Source organism: Leopardus geoffroyi, chromosome C1 (assembly GCF_018350155.1).
Source record: "Leopardus geoffroyi isolate Oge1 chromosome C1, O.geoffroyi_Oge1_pat1.0, whole genome shotgun sequence".
Lineage (NCBI taxonomy): Eukaryota > Metazoa > Chordata > Mammalia > Carnivora > Felidae > Leopardus > Leopardus geoffroyi.
In genome coordinates, this window is record NC_059328.1 from 111,193,806 (window position 1) to 111,217,337 (window position 23,532).

General features: G+C 41.5%; 1 protein-coding gene across 11 annotated transcripts in view; it reads left to right on the forward strand.

Annotated features, from left to right (window-relative positions):
* Positions 1-17,640: 17,640 nt before the first annotated feature.
* The window catches only part of WDR33 (WD repeat domain 33), a 109,457-nt gene continuing 103,565 nt past the window's right edge, over positions 17,641-23,532 (forward strand). For 5 of the 11 annotated variants that reach the window (XM_045479369.1, XM_045479372.1, XM_045479374.1 and 2 more), the window contains exon 1: positions 17,642-17,814. The gene's annotated coding sequence lies outside the window, so the exon portion shown is untranslated. Of the gene's footprint in view, positions 17,815-23,532 lie in introns of all 11 variants that reach the window. The other 6 variants (XM_045479377.1, XM_045479379.1, XM_045479376.1 and 3 more) reach the window with 3 other exon arrangements.

Here is a 23,532-nt window from a genome sequence, read left to right on the forward strand (position 1 = left end):
TTTTTTTAATTTTTTTTTTAATGTTTATTTATTTTTTTTGAGACAGAGAGAGACAGAGCATGAACGGGGGAGGGTCAGAGAGAGGGAGACACAGAATCTGAAACAGGCTCCAGGCTCTGAGCTGTCAGCACAGTGCCCGACGCGGGGCTTGAACTCACGGACCGCGAGATCATGACCTGAGCTGAAGTCGGCCGCTTAACCGACTGAGCCACCCAGGTGCCCCCGTAGAATTGTTTTTAAAGAGAGGCAGTAACACGTGTGGCTTGGCACCAACTAGTGGCACAGAAAGAAGAGACCTAAAAGCAGACCTAAGGGACAGTCTAGGCCCGTGTGCTATATGGCAAGGGAGCAGTGCATTGCCGCCCACGTGCCAGTAGTCTGTGAGCCGCCTGAGCCCAGAGTTAGGCACTGATGAATGGTAGTAAGATGATCAGAAGTACTAGGGAAAAAAGAACAACAACATATCAGGGAACTATTTGTAAAAGCGATGTCATGCTATGTTACAGATTCAGTCTGGCTAATGTTCTGCTGGACATTGTTTTCTGCAGTGCGGTCCCAGACCACGTCTTACAGAATCATTAGGAGACCCTGCATAATCTTTAATCATCTGTGACACATGGTGAGGCTCACTGTACTGTGTTTGCAAAAGCTGAAACAGAACCTACTGAGCATTAAAACAGGGATGTCATGTTGTCAAGCCATCATCAGAAAGCTAAGTTAACTGGAAGAAACTTTTCTGAAGATTGTAGTCATTCTGGTTTTATTAAACTTTATTAAACTTAAGGTTTGAAAAACAGCCTTCCTGAATGGAGCCTGAACAGCACAAGCTGTTTTTATCAAGCATTAATGTTTTAAGTTTATTTACAGAACCACTGCTGCCCACATGAAGACCTGCACGTGAATGGTGGTTATAGTGTTACTCATAATAGCCCAAACCTGGAAACAATCTGAATGCCCACCAACTGATGAATAAACAAAATCTGTATCCAAATGGCAGAATACTATTTAGCAATAAAAAGGAACAAACGTACAAAAAGCACAAAATTACTGAAGCCCACAGGATATGCCGGTGGTGTGACATTTTTTCTACTTTTTGTTATGAAAAGTTTAAACAGAGAAGTTCAAAGACCGTACATTGGGGGCGCCTGGGTGGCGCAGTCGGTTAAGCGTCCGACTTCAGCCAGGTCACGATCTCGCGGTCCGTGAGTTCGAGCCCCGCGTCGGGCTCTGGGCTGATGGCTCAGAGCCTGGAGCCTGTTTCCAATTCTGTGTCTCCCTCTCTCTGCCCCTCCCCCGTTCATGCTCTGTCTCTCTCTGTCCCAAAAATAAATAAACGTTGAAAAAAAAAAAAAAAAAAGACCGTACATTGATCACCTATCATCACCTACATGTAACATAACGTTTGTAATATTTACTTCATCTCTATTTTTGCTAGGAAGCAGTTGAAAGCAGTTTGATGCTTCATTGAAATTACTTAAGCTTGCACTTTTAAAAACACTTTATTGGGGCACCTGTGTGGCTCAGTCAGTTGAGCGTCAACTTCAGCTCAGGTCATGATCTTTTGGTTCACAAGTTTGAGCCCCGCATGGGGCTCTGTGTTAATGGCTCAGAGCCTGGAGCCTGCTTTGCGGATTCTTTGTCTCCCTCTCTGTCTGCCCTCCCCCACTCGTTCTCTCTCTCTCTCTCTCTCTCTAATATTAAAAAAATTAAAACTAAAGCACTTTGTTCTGGAGGTGCCTGGGTGGCCTAGGGTTAAGCGTCTGACTTCAGGTCATGATCTCATGGTTTGTGGGTTCAAGCCGCACATCAGGCTCCATGGTGACAGTGCAGGGCCTGCTTGGGATTCCTTCTCTCTCTCTCTGTCTCTTTGCCCCTCCCCACCTCAAAATGAATAAACAAAACTTTTAAAGTTTGGGTAAACTTTAAAAAAATAATGTTTTGTAAGTAGCATTTTTGCACTTGGGAAAGTCGACCAGAATTACCTGGTATTTCTCAGTTCATAATTCCAATTTTTGGGGGGAAGAGTTCTGAGCCAAGGTCAGACCCAGTGTTGGTATAATTTAGTATTCTATGAAAGCAGTTACGATTAAGGGTTTAAACTAACACTTGTGAAAAATATACATGTGATTACTGCCATTAAGTCGCCACAAGGAACCCTGACGAATACTTCTATGCAGCCCTGGATGAAGATCGACACTGGGTAGATCTGGGTCCCAAGTAGCACTTGCTAGTAATGTGTCTGCAGTCTTCCTTCCAGTCAGCAGGAGGGCGCTTTGGGACTAGAGGCAGAGCCAGGTGAATGGTGACAGTGAAGGCAGGTCTGTAAGCCACCAAACCTGGAGTAACATTCAGATTTCAGTCATGTGTGACTCCTTTCCCCATTGCATGGCACTGAGTAGGTACTTAGTAAATGTTAAATACACATCCCCCATTTTGAGAAAGGTTAGTGTGGAGCTGCAGGGAGAAGCGAGAATGCACCCGAAGTAGTAAAATAAGAGCAGCAGTTCCATGAGATAAGGTGGAAGGGCCGGACAAATAGTCCGGAAGACACCTGGGAATCTGGAATGACAAGTCAAAGCTGTCCAACGAAACTTTGCAAGACTGGAATATTCTATGCCCTGTCCACCACGGTAGTTACCAGCCACAAGTAGCAATTGAGCACTTGAGGCTAGTGTGACTGAGGAGCCAAATTTTAAATTTTACTTAGTTTTAATTTTAAGAAAACAGTCACCAGTGGCTAGTGGTTACTGTGTTGAACAGCACAACTCTTGGCTCCCAACGCCAATGTCCTACAGGCCATTGAAATGAAGATTTCAGCAAGATTAATTCAACAAAAGTAGTAGTGATAATCAGGCCATTAATCAAAATTTGGTCTCCAAATTTCTGGGGTTTAAAAATGTATATCATTTTCTATACACCCCTGAGTTTTTTGTTTTTGTTTTTTTTTTAATATTTGTTTTAGAGCAAGCAGGGGAGGGGCAAGGAAAGAGAGACACAGAGTCCGAAGCAGGCTCCAGGCTCTGAGCTGTCAGCACAGAGCCCAATGCAGGGCTCGAACTCATGAACTTCGAGATCATGACCTGAGCCAAAGTGGGACTCTCAACCAAGCTGCCCAGGTGCCCCTGAGTTTCTGTATAATATAAGTTCTGTTTTCAAAAATCTGCCTCTACTAGCGGGGCATCTGGGTGGCTCAGTTGAGCGTCCAACTTCGGCTCAGGTTATGATCTCACAGTTCATGAATTCAAGCTGCGCTTGGGGCTCTTCTGCTGTCAGCACAGAACCCTCTTCAGATCCTCTGTCCCCCTCTTGCTCTGCCCCTCCCCCGCTTGTGTTTTCTCTCTCTCTCTCTCTCTCTCTCTCTCAAAAATAAACATTTGGGTACCTGGGTGGCTCAGTCAGTTAAGTGTCTGATTCTTGATTTCGGCTCAGGTCATGATCTCGGTGAGTTTGAGCCCTGCGTTGGGCTCTGCACGAACAGTGCAGAGCCTGCTTGGGATTCTCTCTCCACCTCTCCCTTTCTGCCCCTCCCCTGCTTGCTTGCTCTCTCTCTCAAAATAGATTAACTACTTTAAAAAAATATACAAAAGACAAATCCCCCACGTTATCACTTAATGAGCAACTTCCTTGCATTAAGTGCTGTCCTGTAATGATCTAGGAGTAAGACAGGATGCCAGCTCTCCAAGTCTGCAGCCTCAGTGAGACATAAGGAGATGTATTTCCTGCTTGCCATGCTTTTCTGTGTCAACCTGCCTGGTATTGGAGTGAGTGTTACAGCCCTGCCTTTATCTTCCTTGGAAAGTTGTACCTTCTGTATATTTTTTAGGTAGTCACCCTTAAAACTGAATACTTCCAATTGTCTTACTAAAGTCTTAGCTCTCCTAAGTAACACAAGGACAATGGAACGCTTCAGTTCTAATCACATTATCAGCTCCTGAGTTCCAACCCCCTTCCCTTTCAGGCTATTTTTGTCCAGGACTTCAGCTTGACCCTGTTTTTACCAGGGATGCACACATCTACATACATACATATTAGTTGTTACTTTACAGTTGATGCATGGATTTACTCACATTTTTCTCAGCTTATTTGCTTATTGTTCTCTCCCTCCCTTCCTCCTGGTTTGTTCTCTTTTTCACAAAGATCCTTCTTTGAATCAGTGTGAGGGTAAATGCTCTCAGCCTGACTTTGGCCAAACATGTCTTTTAATGTCATTCTGAATAGTAGTTACAGGAGTCCATATTCTATATAGACATTAACTTTCCAGGGAGCTTTTATTTCTTTTAATTATTTTGAGAGAGAGAGAGTGAACGAGCGTGAGTGGGGGGAAAGAGGAAGAGAGAGATCCCAAGCAGGCTCTGTGCTGTCAGCACAGAGCCCGATGTGGGGCTCAAACTCATGAACCATGAGATCATGACCTGAGCCATAATCAACAGTCTGACACTTAACCAACTGAGCCACCCAGAGGCCCTCCAGGGTACTTTAAAGATCATGTTAGTCCACTGTTTTATGACCTCTTTGTTGCTAGTAAGAAATCTGACAGTCCTAATGTTGGTAAATAATGTTTCTAGTTGCTTTTTTGATTTTCTTGTTTGTTGTGTTTTACAACCTCACTACAAGATATCTGGGTATGGATTCATTTTTATTTTCCTCTTTTATTCCCATTTTACTTATCCTCTTAGGGGTTACCGTGCTTCTGTGAGTGAATTCATGTCTTTTATGATTTGGGACAAGTTCTTAGTTTTTGTCGCTTTAACTGCAGCTTCTTTTCCATTCTCCCTTTTCTCTCCTTGACTTTTATTAGATCTAGATTTGGTTTTCTGATTTTCTGTATCTTGACTTCTCTTTTACATTTCTCATTTATTTATACCTTGATGCTATATTTTGAATGATTTCTACAAATCTATTTTTTCAATCACTAATTCTCTCTAGGTATGCCTAATTTGCTCTTTAATGTGTCCATTGAGGTTTTTTAAACAACTTTATTGAAATAAACTTGTGTACCATAAAGTTCACTCATTCAATATGTACAGATTAAAAATCTTTAGTATATTTACAGTGTTGTACAACCATCAAAACAGTCTTTAAGTTTAGAATATTCCATCACTCCACATAGAAGCCTTGTATCCATTAAGTCACTTCCCATCACTCTCCACCATTCTCACACTCCTCAACACTAACCCAAATTGCTTATTTCAATAATTACAGTTTTCTACTTCATGATTTTTAATTTGGTGTCTTCCAAATCAGCCTGTTTTTTTAATAGTGTCTTATTTTTGCATCATGGTTTCTATCGTTTCTTTTGAATATATTTTAAATATATTTTTTTTTCAGACTCTTTGGTTATCTCAAGTTCTTGGTGTATATTCATTTGTTTTGTATTAATTTGATCTTTAATTGTGGAAACATGCCTGCACTGTAGGACTGTTTGTGTGCATGTCTCCAGGCCTGTAGCATCAATGGCCTGGGCACATTTCTGACAATCATTTCTCAGCTGAGGCATTCCTACACCATATGGGCAGTGTCAATTTGAATACAAATCCACATGTGGCACATGTGCCAGGTTTTGATTTCTCAGGGAGACTTTTTTAAACCCAGGGCCAGGAAGACAAGGACGTGCGTCCTTGTGGCCAGAGCCCACCTTTCACTGAGAGGACAGCCCTTCAAATTCCTGGGCTTCCTGAGCTTGATGCAGGGGGTCTCTGTGCTAATTTCCCAGCTCTGAGAGCTAACCTGGAGAGTAAACTGAAGGAAGCTGCTAGCCAGTCAGGCCTGACACCACCTCACTGACCCGAACCAAAGTTGCTGCAGCATCAGTTTGAACTTGAAACTGGAAGCTCAATTGTACATTGTTCGTTCTTTCTCTCTCTCTCTCTCTCTCTCTCTTTCTCTTTCTCTCTTTCTTTCTTTCTTTCTTGGGTGGTCATGGCAGGCATGTTCAATTAAAGTATTTCTAGGATTTTGTGTCTTTAGGAGTGTAGCATGCTGTGATGCTCAAGATCACATGCGTGTGAACATGTACAAAGTGAGATGACTTCACACCCTACCTGTCCTGCAGTTCAGCCACAATGAACTTCTCAAGGGTCCAGGAACCAACCAGGTTGCCTGTCTTGAGCATAGCATGCTGCTCCCTCTGTTTAGAATGTCCATCCCCTTCCTCTCCACTTGACAGTTGATTTCTAGCCTGGCAGGACTCCGCTCAGCCTTTCTCTGAAGACTTTAAAACTCCTTGCAGACTCAGTTGCTTATTTTTTCCACCTGCGTCTCAGCTGCATCCCACATGGCTTTCATTAGTTGGAAAGTGTGTGCTGAACACCTGTTACCTTTCTCAGACACTGTCCCAGTAAACAAGGATACAGGGATGATAAGGCCAACAAGATCTTTTCTTTCGGGAAGCTTGCAGTGTAGTAAGAAGAGATACTGAGTGATTACCAGCAGTGATAAATGCATGAAGAACACAGGTAACAATGGAGTGACTTCCTGGGGGCCTACTTGAGGTTGGTCGGTCAGAGGCTCCTCCTAGGAGGACAGAAGTCTGGAGACAGAACCTGCAGGGCAGAATGAATACAAAGTGCAATGATCCTCAGGTGGGAATGAGCTTAGAAGAAACAAAAAGATAGTGGGCCTGAGGTCAGTGTGTAGCTATGTGGGGAAGGGTTGTGTGAAGGGAACAGCTTTGGAGAGAGAACTGGCAGGGGAGATGGGGAGTCAAGAGAGGATCGGAGACGGAAGATGCTTTGTGCATGTTTATCTGTTGATAGGAATGACCCAGGGGCTGACAAATTTACTACTTGGGATGGAAGGCAACTGCAAGAGCAAAGCCCACATAGAGGAAAGAAGAAATTGGGTCTAGTGCCTAAGTAGAGGAGAGGTACGATAAGAACAGAGATGGTTTATCTGTTTTCATAGGAAAGAACGTGGAGAATGTGGACATACAAAGCATGCATGTAGGCTGTAGGCTAGTAGATTTGGTCATGTGAAGACAAGTGTCACTAAGTTCATTAACTACAGATATTCCCCAAGGAACCATATGATTGGAGGAGGGGGGGAGGTGGAGGTGGTTCACGGCAGGTAGTATAGACAAAAGCCCACCAATATAGATCAAGTACCATAAAAATGTTCATGCTCTGACCTAGTGATTCTATTTCTTGAAATTGTATATCAAATATCTGGAATACAGAAAAAGCTCTGTCAAGAGCTGATTTCTTTTTCTTTTATTATTAAAAAAACTCTGGGGGGGGGGTGCCTTGGTGGCTCAGTCAGTTAAGCGTCCGACTTCAGCTCAGGTCATGATCTTGTGGTTCATGGGTTTGAGCACTGTGACGGGCTCTGACAGCTCAGAGCCTGGAACCTGCTTCGAATTCTGTGTCTCCCTCTCTGCCCCTCCCCCCACTGTAGCGCTCTCTCTCTCTCTCTCTCTCTCTCTCTCTCTCTCATAAATATAAAAAAATTTTTAACGTTTATTTTTGACAGAGACAGATCATGAGCAGAGGAGGGGCAGAGAAAGGGAGATACAGAATCTGAAGCAGGCTCCAGGCTGAGCTCTCAGCACAGAGCCCAATGTGGGGCTCAAACCCATGAACTGTGTGAGATCATGACCTGAGCCGAAGTCAGATGCTTAACTGACTGAGCCACCCAGGTGCCCCTCTTTTCTTTTTTTAAAAATAATTTCCCCGTAGGCTCTGTGCCGACAGCTTAGAGCCTGGAGCCTTCTTCGGATTCTGTGTCTCCTCTCTCTGCTCCTCCCCCGCTCGTGCTCAGTCTCTGTCTCAGAAATAAGTAAACATTAAAAAAATTTTTTTTAAGATATAAATAAATAAAATAATTTCCCTCTATCCTTCTGAGGTGTTTTTGGTGTCGTTGTTGTTGTTTTTATGTTTTACTTGTTTTTTGAGAGAGAGTGTGAGCAAGGGAGGGGCAGAAAGAAAGGGGGACAGGGGATCCGAAGCAGGCTCTGCGGTGACAGCAGTGAGCCCAATGCAGGTCTCATGAGATCATGACCTGAACCAAAGTTGGATGCTCAACCAACTGAGCCACCCAGGCACCCCAACTGATTCCTTATTCCGATAGAGAAATGGTGTGGTATGTTGTGATCAGTTGTTAATGAAATATTTCTCACCTACTAAACAGGTGAACTTCTTTCAGGAACTAAATGGCTTACAACCCAAGTATTTTGTATTTTGTATTTGATGGACATTTAAGGACATTATGCTATGTGAAACGTCAGAGGAACACAAATATCCTATAATCTCACTTATATATGGAATCAAAAAAACGCAAACTCAAAGAAACAGAACAGATTGTTTTGTCAAAAGTTGGTGTGTGTGTGTGAAATGAGTGAAGGTGGTCAAAAGGTACAGATTTCCAATTATAAGATAAATAAGTCCTGGGGACATAATACCCAGCATGGTGACTATAGTTAATAATACTGTATTGTATGTTTGAAAGTTGCTAAGAGTGGATCTTAAAAGTTGTCACCACTGGAAAAAAAATTGTAACTATGTGAGGTCATGGATGTTAAGTAAATTTATTGTGGTGATCATCTTACTATATATATATAATGATTAATACAATGTTATATGTCAGTTACCTCAATAAGGCTAGAATATATATATGTGTGTTTGTATATACATATACACAAAACATTTTTTATAAATATATGTATACACACACACCTTTAAAAATTTTTTTTTATTTTGGGACACCTGGCTGGCTCAGTGGGAATAGCATGTGACTCTTGATCTCCAGGTTGTGAGTTGGAGCTCCACGTTGGGCATGGAGCCTACTTTAAAAAGTTTTTTTTTTTTTTTATTTGACTTAAAGTTAAAACTAGATACTTGAGTAAACACACAAAAGAGGTAAACATTTGTACTTCCAAAAGGGATGTTTGAGAACTGAACTTGCCTTCTCATCCAGGTCAGTTTACTTCAGAGTAGGCAGAAAGTGCCAACTGTTCAGCCCCCCTTCCCCTTATGGATGTGGGAGCTCTGGATCTCATGCCTGCTGACCCCTGCTAAGCCTGCACTCACTTGGATAGACAGGAGCAAAGGCCTCAGCTACCTGCCGTGATACCAAACTGGCTTGGGCTCTCTGAACAGCACAAATTGACGAGTCCAAAGGAGAGTTCCAGACAAGCCTTTACTGGGGCTTGTGCTCCAGCACAGGACAGACAACACAAAGGAGAGTCTTCAGGCTGGCTCCCAGAGGAGAAGTCTCCCAGAGAGCCTGATAGAGACTTAGGTGGGAAAAGGGTAATATCTAAACATGTAGGAGCAAGGATTGTTTGTTTTTTCCACTTAAAGGTCATGCTGCTTCTTGCCTCACACGTCTAATTAGCCTGTGAAATCTCCACTCCTGGGCATGATTTTTAGTATTGTAATGGCGGACAAAGTCGGTGAAAGGTCAGCGTTGGCATCTATCTTAGCGCAGACTGGTTTGTTCCTGTTCTGCCAGCGAGCTTCCATTTTAGGTGACTGTCCCCTCCTGAGCTCTATTACTCAGGGGTTGGTTGGCTCAGCTCTTCTGCAGACCTAGCAGCAGAACACTGGATTCTGTGGTTAGGGGTGAGGGGGCCTGATTCCAGTTCCTGCCTTGCCTCATCAGGGCCCCTGAGAAGGCTTCAGCAGTTTCAGTGCCTCCTTTTATGGTGCCAGCCTGCTGTTGTCCCTCCTAGTCACCAACTTCCCGTGGACTGCAAACTCACAGCTGGGTGAACTGCAGCTCTACATCTGGTATCACAGCTTTCGACATCTCTGTTTGCATTTCAGGATCGGATGAAGAGGCTGCCAGTTGTATATGCCTCTTTAAAGTGGAAAAACAAAACCGTTAGCTGTATGTCCTGTTCTTGGCGGATAAAAACGGACTGGTTTAAATCATAATCATAGCTTGCTTCTCTGTGTAAGATTGCACAGAGGTAGCTCTGGGATTCTAACTAGGATCTGATCAGAACTCCCCTTTTCAGAAACTTGGCTTCTGCCAGTTTCTAATTTTCAATGAGCAGGGGTGGTTTTCAAAATGTTTAACAACTTAGGGGCCATTGACCTTAGTGCTGTCAGACATTAAGCCTCTAATGTCTTAAGGGTAAGACAGACCAGGGTAAGGTCCTGGGGAAATGGGGAGTGGTCAGAGGTTACTTATGAAAGTATTTTGATATTTTAGTAATTGGTATAGCCCTGGGGTACTACTCAGCTGAATCTCCTCTTTCTGTCTCTCTCATACACGTACACACACAGGTCTTGTAACTCCCAGATTTATTTGCATTCAAAATAGAGAAAGGATCTGGGAATGCAAGCTGGTGCAGCCACTCTGGGAAACAGTATGGAGGTTCCTCAAAAAACTAAAAATAGAGGGGTGCCTGGGTGGCTCAGTCGGTTAAGCGTCCGACTTCGGCTCAGGTCATGATCTCACAATCCGTGAGTTCCAGCCCCGCGTCGGGCTCTGTACTGACAGCTTGGAGCCTGGAGCCTGTTTCAGATTCTGTGTCTCCCTCTCTCTGCCCCTCCCCTACTCATGCTCTGTCTCTCTGCGTCTCAAAAATAAATAAAAACATTAAAAAAAAAAAAAAAGTAAATATAGACTACCCTATGACCCAGCAATTGCACTACTAGGCATTTATCCATGGGATACAGGTGTGCTGTTTCGAAGGGACACATGCACCCCCATGTTTATAGCAGCACTATCAACAGTAGCCAAAGTATGGAAAGAGCCCAAATGTCCATCGATGGATGAATGGATGTGTATGTGTACATATATATATATACATATATATGTGTGTATATATATATGTATATATATACAATGGAGTATTACTCTGCAGTCAAAAAGAATGAAATCTTGCCATTTGCAACTACGTGGATGGAACTGGAGGGTATTATGCGAAGTGAAATCAGAGAAAGACAAAAATCATATGACTTCACTCATATGAGGACTTTGATGAACATAAGGGAAGCGAAACAAAAATAATATAAAAACAGGGAGGAGGACAAAACAGAAGACACTCATAAATATGGAGAACAAACTGAGGGTTACAGGAAGGGTTGTGGGAGGAGGGATGGGATAAATGGGGAAGGGGCACTAAGGAATCTACTCCCGAAATCATTGTTGCACTATATGCTAACTAATTTGGATGTAAATTAAAAAAAAATAAAAATAAATTAAAGAAAAAATAGAGAAGGATCAAGGGCAGCCTGCCTGTGAGCCCAGGTGTTTGTGGCTAGGCACTGTTAAGTGTTTTCTATATCTTACTGAAACTTCACACAACACTTGGGGAATTTTTAAAACACTCTAACGCACTTAATGCTTTTATGCTCTCTAATGCTTTTACAATCTTTACACCGGGTCTTTCATTCAACACGTTTTATTATGTGCCCACCATATCAGGCTGGGATTAAAGAAGGAGACCAAGATAGGAAGGTTCCAGCTCTGCTGGAGCCTTCATGCTAGTGGGGAGAGACAGACAAGAAAAAAAACCCCAACTATGTAGATTAGCCTGGGAACAAATGCTACATTAGATATAGTGCTTGGGGGTGGCCTTTTTGAGAAGATGCTATTTGATCTGCCAAAGATAGAAAAATCGGTGAGAGGGGGGCGGCAGGGAGAGTTCCAGATCAGGAGAGAGAATGCTAAAAGCGAAGGCATGAATGGGGGTAGGGGTACTGATGCAGAGAAAACAAGCTGAAATGGCTGGTGCTTTGTCAGGGAGAAACTCAAGAGTTGAGTTTGAGCCCCCACACTGGGGTGGGGGGGGTGGTGGTGGTGGAGATTACTTAAATAAATAAATAAAAAATACAAGAATACATAATATATAAAAATATATATGTAAATATAGATTATATATATATATAAAGTTACCTAAGTGCTATCAAATGAGCACTCATTACATGATTGTTCAGAGGTGCCTGGCTGGCTCATTTGGAAGAACATGTGACTCTTGGTCTTGGGGTTGTGAGTTTGAGCCCCACATTGGGTATAGATATTACTTAAATAAATACTGTTCAACCATATGACACAAAACCATGAAGCTGTTAAAAGTTGAAGGACATATCTGTGTGTGAACTGAGAAATTAAAAGAGTCAAGATAAATTGTCACAACAGAAGCAAGGTAAGTTTGTATAGTATCCTATTTATGTAGAAAAAAAAATCTTGTGTACAGTATTTTCACATATGTGTCTTTGGAAAGGTACTCTCTTTGGTAAGCGTGGCGTGAGGTGAGAGAGTGTGTGAGGGTGAGAGAGTGATCCTCTTCACTGTTTTCCCTTTTTGTACCTTTAAGTTTGTGCCATTTGCATGTATTAATCCCCCCAAATCAACGAGGCAATTCTTCAACCTTTTATTTAAAAAAAATTTCAAATACACACAAAAACAGAATTGCGTATAATGAACTCTCGCCTATCACCTAGCCAACTTGTGTCATCTAACTCCCTCTTTCCTCCCTTTCCCCCTTAAGGATATTCAGCTATTAAAAAAAAAAAAAAAAAAAAAGAACATTCCTCAGATCGTTGCAAACCCTTAATTTCCCAAATTCTGAAAAACTGAAAATTCAGGTTGATTTTGAGAAATTTTTGCCAATGTGTTTATTCCTTTTATGGAGGAGTGCCTTTTTGGATGTCCTTACTTAATCATACCTGCTGATGTCCTTGACTGGAATATTTTAAACTTTTTTTTTAAGTTTCTTTCTTTATTTTGAGAGAGAGTGAGTGTGTGTGCATGCGTGCACATGAGTGTGAACAGGGAAGGGGCAGAGAGAGAGAGGTCAGCACAGAGCCAGATGTGGGGCTCAATCCCACTAACCACGAGATCATGACCTGAGCTGAAATCAAGTATCAGACACTTAACTGACTGAGCCACCCAGACACCCCTATTACATCATTGTATATATCATTTAACACACAAATAATTCAGAATGTAACTAATATGAAAAGATTTTTAAGATTTAAATATCATTGTTACATGTAAAAAATTGAATAGTTCTTTAATGCCATCTAGTATCTACCCAATCCATGTCCAAATATATCCAGTTTTTCAAAAATTTTTTTACTTTTTCTTTTTTTTTTTTTAAAGTCCATTTGTTCAGTTCAGGATACAAATAAGGGCCACACATTGCATTTAGCTAGCATGTCTTTTGTTAAAAAGAAAAATCACAGGTCCAAAACGGAGTCACTTATTCATGATAGGCCACGTTGCCAAACTGAGGTTTAATACTTAATGTAATTGTTGTTTCAACTTCCTCCAGAAGTGCAATCTTACCTGGTCAGTCAGGGATTTTCTGGCCAGCACCAGTGAGGTAATCTGTCATATGGGCCAAGGTTAAGCCAACCCAAAATATGCTACTTTGGCATACTGATTATTTTATTTTATTATTTTTACATTTATTTATTTATTTTGAGAGAGAGGGAGAGGGAGAAAGTGCTTTCAAGAGAGAGCAGGGGAGGGGCAGAGAGAGAATCCCAAGCAGGCCCCAAGCTGGCAGTGCAGAAGCCCAACGTGGGGCTCAAACTCACAAATTTTGAGTTCATAACCTGAGCTGAGATTAAGAGTTGGAAGCCTACTGACTGAGACACCCAGGTGCTCCATGGCATACTGATTATTTTAAGTAAAAGTTACTTAAGAAACAGCCAATGCTGAAAAAGATGTCTGATGCCCCTTTGTCTCCAGAAAACAGGATAGAAATTTCCCTCGTGAATTGCATCCTTTCTACACCAGGAGGTAATGATATATACTTATTACCAGAGGTAGGGAATTTAGACCTGAGAAGGGTATATAAATAATGATGCTACTTTATACTAATTTACTGCCCCAACACAAATTCAGTTTAAAATTCCTTATTAATACCATGTGATTTCATTCTTATGTGGAATTTAAAAAACAGATGAACATATGGGAAGGGGGAAAGAAAGGAGAGGGAAACAAATCACAAAAGAATATTTAAAAAATTTTTTTAAATTTATTTTTGAGAGAGAGAAAGTGGAGGAAGGGCAGAGGGAGAGGGAGACACAGAATCCAAAGCAGGCTCCAGGCTCTGAGCTGTCAGCACAGAGCCCAACCTGGGGCTTGAACTTACAAACCTTGAGATCATGACCTGAGCCAAAGTCTGCACTTAACCAGCTGAGCCACCCAGGCACCTCCACAAAAGAATCTTAACGACAGAGAACAAACTGAGGGTGAATGGAGGGAGGGGGATGGGGGATGGGCTAAATGGGTGATGGGTACTAAGAAGGGCACTTGTAATGAGCACTGGGTGTTGTATGTATGTAAGTGATGAATCACTGAATTCTATGCCTTGAAACCAGTATTACACTGTAAGTTAACTAGCTAAAATTTAAATAAAAATAAAATTCCTTACTAATTGAAGCTCATGAACATGAATTTTCTTTGTCCTGTCAATTCCTCAAAGATTTATTGTCTCTTTGTGTAAAAACTACAAAAACTGCCTGCCCTACTAATTTGTTTGGTCTGAATTTTGTTATTGGGCCTTCTTGCACATGTAATTAAATTGGCTTTTTCCTCCTCTTAATCTGTTTCAGGTCAATTTTATTCTTAGACTAGCTAGAAGAATCTTGAAGGGTATGGAAATTTTTTCCTTCCCAACACTGTGACAGGGGCCCTCTCCATCCCCCAAAGGAAGTTGAGATATGAAGGTGATCTTATCTGAAACAATCCTTTCTTTTCTTTTGCTAACTATCCTACCCCATTTCTGTCTATAAAACCCTTCCTTTTGTATAGCTCTTTGAAGTTCTTTTGTATTTGCTGGATGGGATGCTGCAGGATTCATAAGCAGCTTAACAAAGCCAATTAGATCTTCAATTTTGCTCAGCTGAATTTTTTTCTTAAGTCTCTAATTGATAAATCAATCTGTAACAGTTCCATGCCTCTATTTTTTTTAAAGTAAGTTTTATGACCCAGGTGGGGCTTGAATTCACCATCCCAAGACCAAGACTCCTGTTTTATGGACTGAGCCAGCCATGCACCTTGATGCCTCTATTCTTTAATAACTTTTCTTGGAGATAGATCACTTGTATAGAATTATATAGAATATGACTGTTTGTATACTTGTGGTGTTATCTCCTAGTCAATTTAAAAAACATGGGGCACCTGGCTGGCTCAGTCGGTTGAGCATCATTGAGCTTTCAGCTCAGGTCATAATCTCATGGTTTGTGAGTTCAAGCCCTGCATTGGGCTTTGCACTGATGGTGTGGAGCCTGCTTGGGATTCTCTGTGTCTCTCTGCCGTGACTCTGCTTGCACTCTCTCTCAAAATAAATAAATAAATAAACTTAAAAACAATAACAACAAATTTCCTGGGGTGCCTAGCTGGCTCAGTTGGTAGAATGTGCGACTCTTGATCTCAGGGTTGTAAGTTTGGGCCACATGTTGGATGTAGAAATTGCTTAAAAATAAAATATTAAAACAAAACCATTTTCCTGGCATGACTCACAAGATTAGAGGTATGAATAGCTTTTACTTATGATTAGATTGATCCTCTAATGCAGCACATCTTAAGACTCTTCAAGGATCAGGATACTTTAATATGCTTGAATGCCTTCCCTACCACTTGGAGCTGTAATATCTAGGAACGGACCACTTGCTTGTCATTTTTCTTTTCTACCTTTAGAATTCTACTTAAGGGTGGATGCCTTAAGGTCACTCTCCTGACTCCATTATCCAACTTCAGCTTCTGAGAATCCTGCATTCCATCCTGACTGGACTGTCCTTCAGTGTTCCTGCTATCCTATCCTACACTAATGACATGGAACTGGAATTGTCTGTCTCTTGTACTGCAAGGAACTCTTTGAGATCTGGTTCATTCTGTGCTTGGAAGTTAGAGGAAATGCAGGGCAGTACTGTTTATGGCTTAAATAGTGGTTTATTGACTGAATTATGAGTTCCTTCACACCAGCCATCATCCCTGCTCCTCTCATTTCCACCTTTACCATATCCTCTAAGGGGATATACACCCTCATATATCCTAGTGTTAAAAAACAAGACCACCATAAAATGGAGTCACTTAAATTTAGCCCCACATCACCAAAACAAGACGTAAGTATAGTTTCGGTTCACCCCCAGAAGTGGGATCTTCAAGCAGTCATTCAGGAATCATCTATCAGCACTAGTTAGGTAATTTGCCTGATAGACCTTTGCCATCCTCTAAAGCAAAGTGACTTTGCCATAACTAATCCACCTTTTTGTCTAATTTCCTTGTTCCCAATCCCATCTGCCTATAAAAGTCTTTCATTTTGAAACCTTGTTATTTATTTATTAAAATTTTTAAATGTTTATTTATTTTTGAGAGAGAGGCAGACACAGAATCTGAAGCAGGCTCCAGGCTCTGAGCTGTCAGCACAGAGCCTGATATGAGGCTCAAACTCACAAACTGCGAGATCATGACCTGAGCCGAAGCTGGATGCCTAACTGACTGAGCCACCCAGGTGCCCCATATTTACTTATTTTTATTTATTTACTTACTTTGAAGGAGGGAGGGAGGGGGAGAGAGAAAGAGAGAAAGAGGGAGAGAGAGAGAGAATCCCAAGCCAGAGATCCACATTGTCAGCATGGAGCCTGATGTGGAGCTTGAACTAATGAACCATGAAATCATGACCTGAGCCAAAATCAAGAGTTGGATGCTTAACTGAGCCACCCAGATGCCCCTTTATTTTTTTAAGTAATGTCTCTGTCCAGTATGGGGCTCTAACTCACGACCCTGAGATTGAATTGTATGCTTTAACAACTGAGCCAGCCAGTTGCCCAATATTTAAAAAATTTTTTATTCACATTGTCGTATTATTTCCCAAAAGTTAGAAGACCATTTGTTTGGAATTTGTATTGTGAACCTCATATAAATGGAATCATCCCTGTCCTCTTTTGCCCCTGATTTAATGGCATCTGTGACATTCATCCAAGTTGTGTTTATCAGTACTTATTTCACGTAGTTCACTCTATAACCACACTACGGTTCATTTACATGCAGCAGCACTGATGGACATTGGATGGATCGATTTTTCTGATCAAAGCTGCTATGCACACTTCTGTACAAGCCTCTATTAGATGTATGCCCTCATTCCAATTGCTGGGTCGCACACCGAGTGAGTATAAACTTAGCTCCAACAGACACTGTTAAATGTTTTTCAAAGTGGTCGTACCACATGGTTCAGCTTTTATAACTTGGTCTGACTCTCAGGAAGGGAGTCACACTAAGAGGCCCGACTTGCACTGGGGTGATATAAACTCCAGCTGCACGCTTGACTAAGCTAAGTGCTTTCATTTAAATGCCCAAAAAACTAGCAGGCAGGAACTCCAATTTCACTGATAAATAGACTTAGCATGGCCAAGTGCCTTGCCCACAGTTTCACTCTAGGCCCCACGCTGGAACTGCCACTCCGCCCCCGAACAAATTTCTTATTCAAACCCTGAAAAACGGGGTGTTCTTGAGGGCATTAAGTTTAGCTCACAGCGCGAAGAAAGCACCGCTTAACACCTTCGCCGCGCCTCCGTTGGCAGCGCTGACTTCCGCTCACCGGGAACAAAGGAAGCCCTCAGGCAAGCCGCAAGGGGATTCGGCCAGGTCCCACCCCTCACCTACGCACCTGCGCAGATGGAGGCCGACCGAGCTAGGCGCCCCAGGCGCGAGTGACGTAGTAACGTCCGACGGTGCGTGGTGACGCCAGGGCGTGCGCTCGGTGGCTCGTAGGGGAAGATGGCGGCTGCTCCTTTGGAGGAGAGGGATTGAGAGGGGAGGAGGGAAGAGGCTAGATGCGAGAGACCTTCCGGGCGGTGGAGACGAACTCTTCGCTCGCCATTCATTAGGAGCTTTGCTCAGCGCCGGAGGGTGAGTGCGGCGGCGGCACGGGACTGCTCGCTTGCTGCAGACGATGGCACTTTCCGCCATTTTCAAGCTCGGCCGTTGCGTGCTTTGGGGGCCTAGAGGGGCGCCTGGGGACAGGTTGGGAGAACTGGGAGCATCGCCGTCGGGAGGGCCCTTTGAGGCTGGGTCGACTTTTAGGGGAGGGAGCTGGAGGCTTGAGGTAGACCAGAAAAGGAGGGCATGGTGGAAGTAAGGCCCCTGACTGGCGACGAGAAGACGTAGGTAGGGTAGGCCACGGATAAGACGTGAAGTTTGGAGAAGGGAAGCGCGTTAAACGTAGATTTGGGGCGGGAGTGGAAGGGGCTGAGCCGAGAGTTGAATGGAGTGCGGCTTTTGGTTCAAGGGTCGCGGGAAGTTAATGGGAAGCCTGTGAAACAGCAGGTTTAGCCTCGATATTATCGTGTCTTGAAATTGGCGTTTGTAATAGGTCCACAGCTTGACGGGCAAAAACCCTTCTCCTTTGGAATAGTTACATTCCTATTTTGCTTGCTTTCGATCATGCTAGTTGCAAGTGTGCCTACAGTAGTAACTCCCTCTTTATCTCCGGTTTTAAGTTGCTTCCTGACAACTACGTATTTAGGATTTTAGCTTTTTTTTTTTTTTTTCTTTTAAAGAAATACTAATACTCTCTTGTAACCCTTGTGGTTAGTGACCCTTCCGTTGTAAGAGGAAGGTGGGTCGACAGGGAATTCCGTAATTGGATCTGTTTAAATCAGATCAGAAAAGTACTTGTTATTTGTAGAAAACTTGTCAAGAATGTTTTTAAGTAATTTCTGCACAGATGACATTATCTTAACTGTTTAGGAACTTTGGAAGACATTAGAGTATGAACAAAAAAGCCGGTGTTAAAAGAAATACCTTTTGGGAGCGCTGAGTTGACTTTTAAGTACACTCTGGAGATAGAGTGTATGCAGTATTTTTGCTTGTGAACGTGATGCAATGGTAGATCTATTTAAAACAAAACTTTTAGAGACTGTTAAAAGGAAACATGTTAATTGTTCTCATGGTGGCTTTTTCTTTTCCTAATCTTAATTGCATTTGACACCCATCTTTAATCGCCATAAGATAATTTTGCAGTTTTTAATTGGTCTCCTTGCTTGGAAGATAAAATAACTGGAACGATTTTTTTTTTTTTTTTTTTTTTTTTTTTTTTTTGGCAGAGGCTTGCAGTTACTCTTTAGCCTGTTTCATTGAACTTTACGGAAAAGTTTTCTTTTTTTTTTTTTTTTAATTTTTTTTCAACGTTTATTTTATTTTTTGGGACAGCGAGAGACAGAGCATGAACGGGGGAGGGGCAGAGAGAGAGGGAGACACAGAATCGGAAACAGGCTCCAGGCTCTGAGCCATCAGCCCAGAGCCCGACGCGGGGCTCGAACTCACGGACCGCGAGATCGTGACCTGGCTGAAGTCGGACGCTTAACCGACTGCGCCACCCAGGCGCCCCAAGTTTTCTCTTTTTGTACTCGTGGTAAGAATATTGATGGAAAGTTGACCTTACATCACCATGATGTAGTTACAAATAAATTCTTATCTATGATGTTGATGGCTTAACTTACATACTTTGGTGAAAAGTACTAAAGGTCAGATTTTGCCATCACAAATTTATCTTGATCTAAGGCTTTAATTATACTTTTGCTAACCACTTAATGTATTTTTTCAGTTCTCTTTGCTAAGTAATAAGTCCATATCTCACATTGCTTTGGGAAAAACTTGTTATTTATTGCCAAATTCCAAACTGTTTCATATTTCAGAGTAGGAAAGTAAGGTTATAGCAAAGCTTTAAAACTACAACAAATCTGTTGCTTGTGTGTCGGTTAAGCATCTGATTCTTGATCTCAGGGTCGTGAGTTCAAACCCAGTGTTGGGCTTTTTATTAAAAAATAAAAATTAAAAAAAAAACCCCAAACTACAACAGATATATTGACAGAAATATTAGTGAAAGTCTCACTTATGAATATATATGTAATCCTTTTGAGGTTGCTTAGCAAAAAATTAGGGGTCTTAGTACTGTTTTTAGATAAAGTGGTATTATTTGTAGTCTGCAGATTAGAAATCTTTATTATCAAAGAATATTTAATTAAATACCATAAACTTACAACTTGCTTAAACACTGCAGATTTGTTCTTTTAAGATTCCGGAACATTCCAAGATTTTGTGTTGAAATTTTTGCTTGTAAGAGAGGTTATATCTGTTTTTCTTTTCTTTTCTTCTTTCTTTTCTTCTCTTCTTTTTTTTTTTTTTTTTTTTTTTTTTGGTCGAATGGTCAAAGTTTCTCTGTTGCTGTGTAATGTGTTGTGACAAGTAGGTCTCCTGACCATAGTTTTAATGCTTCAAGATATTTTATCTTTTGTCTTTTGTCTTTGACAGTGACATAGTTTAAAAACTTTCCTCCTTGAACACACACTGTGGCTGGTAACATTTGTGTCCCCATTGCGAAAGATTTACATTAGTCCTAGACATGGAAGCTCTTAAGTATGTTGGAAAATATTCCCCAAATTACACTTCTCTATTTCTGGTCCTTGATTGTTTTATGTAGTATTTGACTGAAAATTGACTGACTTCATTATGTTTGTATTGTACCGTATATTCATAATTTGAATGCTTATAAATTCTCAGAGCTGGGTAGTGTTGGAAAGGGCTTGACTTCCGGCATCAGACAGACCTAGGTTTGAATGCCAGGCTCACCACTAACTAGCTTTTTTTTAAATATTGGGTCGGGTAATGAAACTCTGAACATCAGTTTCCTTACATATGAAAGTGTTAATTATTATAGTAGTTATCTCAAAGGTGAAAGAAAATGATAATGTAGTAAGCATTCAATAAATTTTGGCATTTTTCTTTCTGTTACTTGAATTTAGTTGGCTAAGTCATTTGTAGGGTGTTTTAATTTATTTATTTATTTATTTTGAGGTATAACTGACATGTAACACGATATTAGTTTCAGGTGTACAACATAATGATTTAGTATTTATATCTGTTGCAAAATGACCACCTCAATAAGTCTAGTTAACATCTGTCACCATAGAAAGTTACACATTTTTTTTTCTTGTGATAACTTTTAGGATCTACGTATATGCACTATAGTATTATTAAATATAGTCGCCATGTTGTACATTACATCCCCATGACTTATTTTATAACTGGAAGTTTGTACTTTTTCCCCTTCACCTATTTTGCCTCCCTTCCACTTTTCAGTTCTTAAAGATTAACTCAGATATCTTTATTAAAGACTTGACAGTCTCATTCTCTTGTAAACTCTTCCTTTCCCTGTGTTATTAAAGCATTTGGTACATATCTCTGTTTAATGTATTTTGATTGTGTATCTTCTCCACTACTTTGTGAGCTCTTTGAAGGCAGATCCTTCATTGCCTTACATTTTTGTATTCATAAAACCATGGCATTCTAAAAATTGTTTTATAGAAGTGAGTGAATTTTCCACAAAAACTATTCTCATGATTCTACTGGGATTCATTTCACACAGATCTGGTTTATTTCTACTACTTGGCTTTAACTTTTTGCCTGTCTTCCTCCTCAAGACTATTCATAACCTATCCATTCCTCAAAAATCCAGCTAAATCTCATCCCATTAATAAGGTCTTCAGAAACTTTTCATGTATTTATTTATTAAAAACATTTTAAATGTTTATTTATTTTTGAGAGAGACAGAGACAGAGCGTGAGTGGGGGAGGGGCACAGAGCTAGAGAGACACAGAATCCAAAGCAGGCTGCAGGCTCTGAGCTGTCAGCACAGAGCCTGACGTGGGGCTCGAACCCATGAACCGTGAAATCATGATCTGAGCTGAAGTGTGACACTTAACCCCACTCAGCTACCCAGGCTCTCCTTTTTATTTATTTATAATTCCTCTCTCCAGTTAGCCTAGGGTCTGTGTGACTGCCTTCTGTTACTTTGTGTCCTTTAGTACCTGGCACTATGCCTTACCCATTTTGAGTAGGTCCTTGGGTGGGATGATAAATGTAAAATTGTGCTTGAGGCTGAGTTTGTTATAGGCTCCTGCTCTATTAACTGTCCCACTTAGGAAGATACTTTTAAGAGCCATTTCTCCTTTTTTGGATGTGGGATATTCTGGTAACTTTCTTATCTTTTTATGTTATGAGAAATTGCAAACATCCAGAAAAGTTGAAAGAATGAATATCTATTACCTTCCATTTAGATTTACCTGTTACTAACACTCAACCATTTTGCTTTAGCTATCTACGTCCCCTCTCAACAACCAATTGAAATTAAATTGCATATGCCATGCTATTTGTCCCCTAAACACCTCAGGATGCCTCTTTTTTTTTTTTTTTTAAAGTTTATTTATTTTGAGAGAGAGAGAGAGAGAGAGAGAGCATGCATGTGCATGGGGAGGGGGGGGATTGCAGAGCAGAGAGAGGGAGGGGTAGAGGGAGAGGGAGAGAGAGAATCCCAAGCAGGCTCAGCACTGTCAGTGCAGAACCTGACATGGGACTTGAACTCATGAACCATGAGATCATTACCTGAGCTGAGATCAAGAGTTGGATGCTTCACTAACTGAGCCATCAAGATGCCCCAGGATGCATCTTTTAAAAATAGTGTCATTCTTCTACACTTTAAACATTTTTATTTCAAGCCTGACTCCATCTAAGGCAGTACTAAAAACACGATACCATTATTGTGCCTGAGGCAATTAGCATTAAGTCTTTGGCATTGATTATTTTTTTAATTTTTATTTTTTATAGATTTTTAAAATTTTTTAAATTTATATATTTGGAGGGAGAGAGAGAGAGAGAGGGAGGGAAAGAGAGAATGAGCAGGGGAGGGTCAGAGAGAGAGAGAGGAAGAGAGAGAATCCTAAGCAGGCTCTGCACTGACAGCACAGAGCCAGATGCAGGGCTAGAACTCAGGAACTGTGAGATCATGACATGAGCTAAAGTTGGATGTTTAACCGACTGAGTCACCCAGGCACCCCTTTAAAGATTTTATTTATTTTTTTAATTAAAAAAATTTTTTTTAATGTTTATTTATTTTTGAGACAGAGAGAGACAGAGCATGAATGAGGGAGGGTCAGAGAGAGAAGGAGACACAGAATCTGAAGCAGGCTCCAGGCTCTGAGCTGTCAGCACAGAGCCCGATGTGGGGCTCGAACTCACAGACTGTGAGATCGTGACCTGAGCCGAAGTCGGCCGCTTAACTGACTGAGTCACCCAGGCACCCCATTTAAAGATTTTAAGTAATCTCTACCCCCCACGTGGGGCCCGAGCTTACAACCCCGAGATCAAGAGTCACATGCTTCACTGACTGAGCCAGCCAGGCACCCCTATATTGTTTTTTCTCTCTTTTTTTTTTTTTTTTTGATGTTTTTATTATTGAGACAGAACAAGTGAGAGAGCGAGCGAGAGAACAAGAGCAGGGGAGGGGCAGAGAGAGAGGGAGATAGAGGCTCTGAAGCAGGCTCCAGGCTCTGTCAGCACAGAGCCTGATGTGGGGCTGGAACTCACCAACTGTGAGATCATGACCTGAGATGAAATTGGATGCTTAACCGATTGAGCCACCCAGAGCCCCTCTTGTTTTTTGTTTTTGTTTTTAATGTTTGTTTACTTCTGAGAGAGAGGGAGGGAGAGATTTAGCAGGGGAGGAGGGGCAGAGAGAGAGGGGGACAGATGATCTGAAGCAGGCTCTGTGCTGATAGAGAGCCTGCTGTG